This window comes from Amphiprion ocellaris, unplaced genomic scaffold, assembly GCF_022539595.1.
Source record: "Amphiprion ocellaris isolate individual 3 ecotype Okinawa unplaced genomic scaffold, ASM2253959v1 Aocel_unscaffolded217, whole genome shotgun sequence".
Taxonomy (NCBI): Eukaryota; Metazoa; Chordata; class Actinopteri; family Pomacentridae; genus Amphiprion; species Amphiprion ocellaris.
Genome location: NW_026559386.1, coordinates 14,167 through 21,006, shown reverse-complemented (window position 1 = coordinate 21,006; position 6,840 = coordinate 14,167). Strand labels below are relative to the sequence as shown.

Here is a 6,840-nt window from a genome sequence, read left to right as displayed (position 1 = left end):
CAAATTTCCTGTTTATTTATTAAATACAATTCTTTAATTTCTTACATCTTTTTTCCCCCCATACTTTATAAAAGTTTAATTGTCTTAACTTTTTCCCATTTATTTAATTGCTTCTTTTTTTATGTATTTTCTTTCTTTAATCTTCTTCTTCTTTCTAGAATTTAACACCAACCTTCAATTTTGGGTCATTTTTAGACATTTTGAAAAGCTATCAACTCAAACAGGGTAACACCGACAGATATGAAATTCAGCCAGGATGTACTCCAGGCATGGGTGATCAAAAGTTATCAAAATGCTCCACAAAAGTCTGAGGGCGTGGCCATGGCAGGCTCCCAAACTTTGATGCTTCGACATGACACATCAACTGCTGTGTAACTGCCCTAAACATGCTCTAATCTGCCTCAAACTTTACATGTATGATCAGAGTCCCGCCCTGATGACATTCACATGCTGAAATACAGCCACAGTCATAACGCCACCTGGTGGATAGAAGGAAAAGCTCTATAACTAGCCTGGACATGGTCCGATCTGCCTGAAATGTTATATGTGTCATCAGAGTGCGGACGTGATCACATCCATAGGCCAATATACACTCTCGGTCGCAGCGCCACCTGGTGGACGTGCGTGGATTCGACGACGAGCATGGATGCGAGGACCCGTCCAACGCTGCTTGCAGCTTTAATTTTAATTGCATTTTTAATTTCTGGATGGAAATGACATCAACAGGTGACGAATATTTATTTGCTTACTTATTTTTTAATATTTTACTATTTTGTCAGGGCCAGAAAAAAAAAACAGTGTCCTGTCACATTTCCATGTCTGTGTTGTTAACAGCTCCACCAAATAATGACTTTTTAACCTCTAAAATGATCCATAGTCTCACCAAAAATCAACAAAACCATATATACAGTTCTGTCAAACTGTCCTCTATCAACAGATCTAGCTTGGACTACTTGCAACCAATGTTCCCTGTAATTTTTTCTGAGTCTGAGCAAACACACAAACTCCCTGAGCGTCCCTTGGACCACTGTGAACAACATCAGACGTGTGCACTGTGGTCACACCAGCATCACATCCATTCAAGTTACATGGTTCATTAAAAGAATCAGATTACAGCATTTACATTACTGTTAAAACACTTTGTCAACAGGAGCCAGTTGAAGGCTGCAGTGATTTTAGTGACACTACAATGTATAAGAGTGAAGTTATTGAATATTTGTCTCTCTTTACTGTTGCAGCGGTTTTGCAAATTGCAGACGGACCCTGTTCACTCCATAGACACCAATATTATTCCTGTAGCTTGAAAGACAGCTACTTTTGATAAAACTGGGCTTGTAGCACATTTTCTGCCTTGCAACAATGGGAAAGAGGCACCGATTATGTTTTGACAACCTATATCTAATGAGTTATTGATGCTGGAAGTCCGAATCTGTGAATATCTTTCCAACTTTACTGAACTTGGGGCCACTACCACCTAAGGAGTGATATATTTAATTTTGAAAAAAGCATTTAGCCATACTTAAAGCTTTAAGTGCTTTATTAACACGGAACTAAAAATTTTGTATTGTTTTATTATCACAGGTTCTGTCTGAAAAGAGGTGGCATCATTTTAAACAGTGAAATCAAACTAATAAAATGTAATGACCAACCAGTGAGCAATACTGGATTCTGCAAAAACATAAACAACTTTTTAAAAAAAATCTAAATCTTATCTTAACACAGTTAATGTATTAACTTATTTTTGTGTGTATGCATGTATTCATTGATTTATTTAGTACTGTTAACATATCAGAGTTCTGAGTGAGTTTTTCTTAAGATAGGCAAAGGCCATTTATTGATTACATATAGGCTGTTAAATGTTTATTAAAAACTAAAAGCATTAAAAAAAAAAAAAACAACTTAGGCATTTATTGAGTCACTAAAATACTGTAGAGTACAGACCACATCAGCATGATTATAAGCATCCTCTGGTAAATGAACAACCAGATACTGATGTCTCTCACCATATGGACTTCAGGAGATGATTAGATGATGATAAACTGTGACCTACTGGTTGGGTTCTCTCTGTTCTCATGTTTCTTACATGTTTGTCCCCTGACAGCCGGGTCCTAATGTTTTTTGAGCAACACACCATACTATGACGTTTTTACAATGAGGGTTCTACTATGGAACCAGTTTGACATGTTCAGGTGTTCTTTGTGTGAAAACTCAGAGATTTCAGGGATCAGAAGGTGGTTTTCAACTTTCTTTGTTAACTTTCTGCCTCAACTTTAAATTAAATTTCCTTCACTAAGCCAGCCCTCTGGACTTCCAGTAAGCTGTGTTCCTATTGGCTGTCCAGGTGGCTGCTTGGTGTTATCAGGAACACCTGAGCAGCTCAGTGTCTTCCTGCTTTATTTAGCTGCAGACAAACATTTCCTCTGTTTCTCTTCACCACTGAACCGGGTTTGGCTCCATTGCTTGAGTTTGTTCTTTAGGCGTTAGCTTGCAGCTTCCAGCAGTAAAATAGACTTTAATGTGTTTCTTGGTGTGTTTTAGGGCTTTGTACTGGATAGTTGTCTTGGTAAATGTGGTTCTTTAGCCACAGTTAGCACATGGTGCTAGTGTGTGCAGTGATTAGTGGATTTGGTGCAGCTGAGTTGTGTCTTTATCTTGGCTGTAGTGAGTCTTCAGAGGTTTTTGGTCAGACACATTCTGTATTCTTGTTTGTGAACCAGTGTTGGTTGTCCAGAAGGTAAGAGTTCCTGTCCTGATTCTCTGTTCTCAGAGGTTCTCTGGTAGGCTGCAGGAGACTTTAGCGTTTGGGTTGTGCTAGTTTGGTTTTTGTATGGTTTCATTTGGACGACTATCTTGAGGCCCCTCCATGTGGTTTAGTGAGGTTTTCTGGAACAGTTCTACAAAGCAACCTGCAGCAGAAGAGACTTTGAGAGTTTTTAGGAAGTTCTGGAGACCAGACTTTAGAGCAGCAGAAACATTTGTCAGCAGTTTGAGCAGGAGAAGGTGAGCTTCAGAGTAGAAATGAGACGGAAACCTTCTTGACCCGTGTGGTGAGGTCCTGTACCAAGAGTTTGAGCAGGTTGTGAAGAGTCTGTAGTTCTTTGGTCTGAAAGCACAAGAAGAGTCGACTCATTAAAGGAGAAAACAGGAGACATTGTTGGTTCTTCTGTCGCTCTGCAGTTTCTTTAGACTGAATATCAAGTTTATATTTTAAATGATTTCCCATGTGAGCCCAAGAAGACTTCAATAAACTCCCTCCATCCCCTGGACACAATATATTTTATTACCATGTTAAATGTTTTTTAATGTTTTTGAGTTTTAATCATAGTTTTAGCATAGTTTTTTTTCTCTTTGCTTGTTTAGTTTTGTCATCTGTGTAAAAGGTGCTAAACAAATAAAGTTGAATAGATAAACTGAATAATTGACTAACTCATGATTGTGACAACAGAAGTATTTTCATTGTGATTTAAGGGTTTATTTCATTTTTAAGGTTGGGGTTAAAATCTTGACAGAAAAAGAAGATTACAGAAATAAACTACATAACAAAAAGCAATTAAATCAAAGGGAAAAAAATTTAATACAATAAAACTTTTAAAAAGGTTTATTATTAAAAAGTATTTTTTGAATGTTTAATTATCGAAAATATTTTATCTGTAATTTTTAATATTTGTATTTGAAAAATTTTGTTTAATTTTATAATCACGTGTATTGTATCTTGTTTAATTATCTAATTCAATATTTTGTATGTTTAATATAGTTAAACATTAAATACAATTAAATTCTATTAAACATACAAAATATTGAATTAGATAATTAAACAAGATACAATACATGTAATTATGAAATTAAACAAAATAGAATTTTTTTTCTTTCCCAATATTTAATTTTTCGATTAAATCTTGAAGGTTTTTCTTTTTAAATGTTTTACCACCTTTTAATGTTTAATTTTTTTAAGTACTTCATTGTATTTTCTGTTTAATTCCTATTTGAAGTTTTATTGTCTTTAAGATGTAATTTTCTAATTAAACATTTAATTTTTTAATTAAATCTTTTGTCTTTTTAAAGGTTCAATAATCTAATTAAATGTTTTGTGTTTTTTTAAATGTTTAATGTTCTCCTTGTTGAATTGTATTTTTTGAATGTTTAATTGTCGAAAATATTTTATCTGTAATTTTGAATATTTGTGTTTGAAAAATTCTGTTTAATTTCATAGTTACATGTATTGTATCGTGTTGAATTATCTCATTCAATATTTTGTCTGTTTAATATAATGTAATGTAATTTAATGTTTAACTATATTAAACAGACAAAATATGGAATGAGATCATTCAACATGATACAATACATGTCGTTATGAAATTAAACAAAATTTTTAAAATACAAATATTAGAAATTAGAGATAAAGTATTTTCCATCATTAAACATTTAAAAAATACAATTAAACAAGAAGAATGTTAAACATTTTTAAAAATGCAAAACATTTAATCAGATCATTAAACCCTTAAAAAGACAAAACATTTAATTAAAAAATTAAATGTTTAATTAGAAAATTACATCATAAAGACAATAAAACTTCAAATAGGAATTAAACAGAAAATACGATGAAGCACTTAAAAAGAAAATTAAACATTAAAAGGTGGTAAAACATTTAAAAAGAAAAACCTTCAAGATTTAATCGAAAAATTAAATATTGGGAAAGAAAATTTTTTTTCAAACAAGCCGATAAAACATTTGAAAAAACAATTAAACATTAAAAAGACAAAATATTTCTAAATCAAATCAGACATTAGAAAAGAATAAAAGGTGAGAAAAGAGCAAAACTAAACATTTAAGAAGAATCAAACTAAAGACAAAACATTTGAAAAGACATCAGTTAGACTTTAGAAGATCAAATTAAACAGAAGAGACAATAAAACGATCAAAAAGAGCAAAAACAGATAAAAGTTTTAAAGCGTTTTCTAGTCTGAAATGAAAACATCAAGTTGTTTCTTCAAACATTTCCTCTTTCTATGTTCTTGGTTTGATTGTGGACAGATTTCCTAAGAACTCTTTTCAGAAAACTGATTTCCAGATAAAGTCTACTAGTAGTTGAAGGCATCGATCAAACTAATGTTACCTTCTGATCTCCACAAACTTTACTGTTCAGTGAAGAGAATCAAAGTTTGTTGAGGATTTCTAAAAAACCCACAGGTGAAGGTCTGAGAAGAACTCAGATGGATGGTCTAAATGTGAAATCAAGACTCATGGTCACAAGTTTTAAGGCTTCTATTAACCAGAAAGTTCAAACTAACAGAGACGTACTAAGAAACTTTTAAAATTTCAGTCCTCAGACTGTCTGAAGGTTCAAACTAACAGAGAACTACTCAGGAACTTAGAAGATATCAGTCCTTGGACTGTCTGAAAGTTCAATCTAACAGAGAACTACTGTGGGACTTAGAAAATTTCAGCCCTTAGACTGTGTGAAAGCTCAGGTCCTGAGGACTCGGGAGGTGTGGAGGCTTTGGAAAGTCTTGGAATTGAGGGTTCCACCCTCCAGCACAAAGGCTGAAGTCCCACCTCCTGAGAAAAACGGTCGAGTCGAGACTCGAGTCAAAAAAAACCTCAAAAACGACAAAAAATAGATGATAAATGCGCAAAAAAAAAAAGAAGATTTGGTATCTGAGTGAGTAGCTCAGGGTGTAGGGAGAGAGACTACCAAGTGGAAGGTTGCAGGTTCAAGGCCCACCACTGGCCTTTCTTTCTTTTTGTCAGGATTTTGAGAAAACTTTAAGAAGGATCTAGTCTTGAACCAGCAACCTGCAGCTCCACAGGCATATCCTTAACTCACTGAGCTACAGATCAGATGAGAAAAAATAAATCCGTCATCCCTTTGGCGACAACATGCCAACATGCTGTACTATGAACTCCAGGCCATACTATGTTATTCTTGAGTAAAGCATACTATACTTTGACATTTTCTGAACTACATCCTATACTATGGCGTTATACACAGAACGCTTTGGTTACATGTTGATTTATAATCCAGATTTTTTTCTGTTTTGTTTTTTGACAGGATTACCACAGACCTGACTGTGAACACCGTCGACACCCACCTCAGGGAGACGCTGTCTAAGATCTCAAGGCTGCTTGGTCGTGGTCTTTCTGGCACGTACTCTTCCAAGATGAGCCGGGAAGTTTAACACTGATGGAATGACACCAGGTCTAAGCCGACAAACTTCCAATTCCTCCTCAACCCATAGTCTCTGGGAAACCTACATGGAGTAAGAAAAGTAGACAGAAATGTAATTAAGTCTGTACACAACATATTAAAAAGAAATCATGCTAATAAATTAAGTACAAAGAACCGAATTCGCCAATATACTGGAGACCAGAGCTATTTAATTTGATAAGTATAACCTTGTTTAGTAACATTTCAATTATTTGAGAGCAGTCCTAAAGAACTGCCTGTAATCCCAATCATCACCTATGAAAAGTCATTCCAAGTTTCCTTGTCTCAATCGTACGACGTAGTGTGTAACTGTATGCAGCACAATGAGCCGGCATACTTCTTGTTTCCGTTTTCACGCCGTCTACATCAACGGAATGCACTGAAACTATTCCCCCACTAGCTTAGCCTCGCTGTAGCACGCAGCTCAAAGGGGCGTGTCCTATCTACTCATTCATATCTATGAGAACAACGATGGCTGCACGTAAGGACGTCTGACGTTGATTAGCTGCGTAAATACCATTATATACAGTCTATGGTAAATACGTATGTGAATCGCATCATTGGCTGCAGCAGCCAGTCACCAGTCACTCACTAACTCACACTGAAAAATAGCACAGAATGAATTGTTACGTATT

The 6,840-nt window shown here is 34.9% G+C and overlaps 1 long non-coding RNA gene across 1 annotated transcript; it reads right to left on the bottom strand.

Annotated features, from left to right (window-relative positions):
• Nucleotides 1–1,135: 1,135 nt before the first annotated feature.
• Nucleotides 1,136–6,592, bottom strand: LOC129348449 (uncharacterized). The gene is made up of 3 exons (XR_008600975.1): nucleotides 6,461–6,592; nucleotides 6,090–6,248; nucleotides 1,136–3,103 (listed from the first exon to the last, which is right to left on the bottom strand). It is a non-coding gene; the product is annotated as an uncharacterized LOC129348449 (long non-coding RNA).
• Nucleotides 6,593–6,840: the final 248 nt, after the last annotated feature.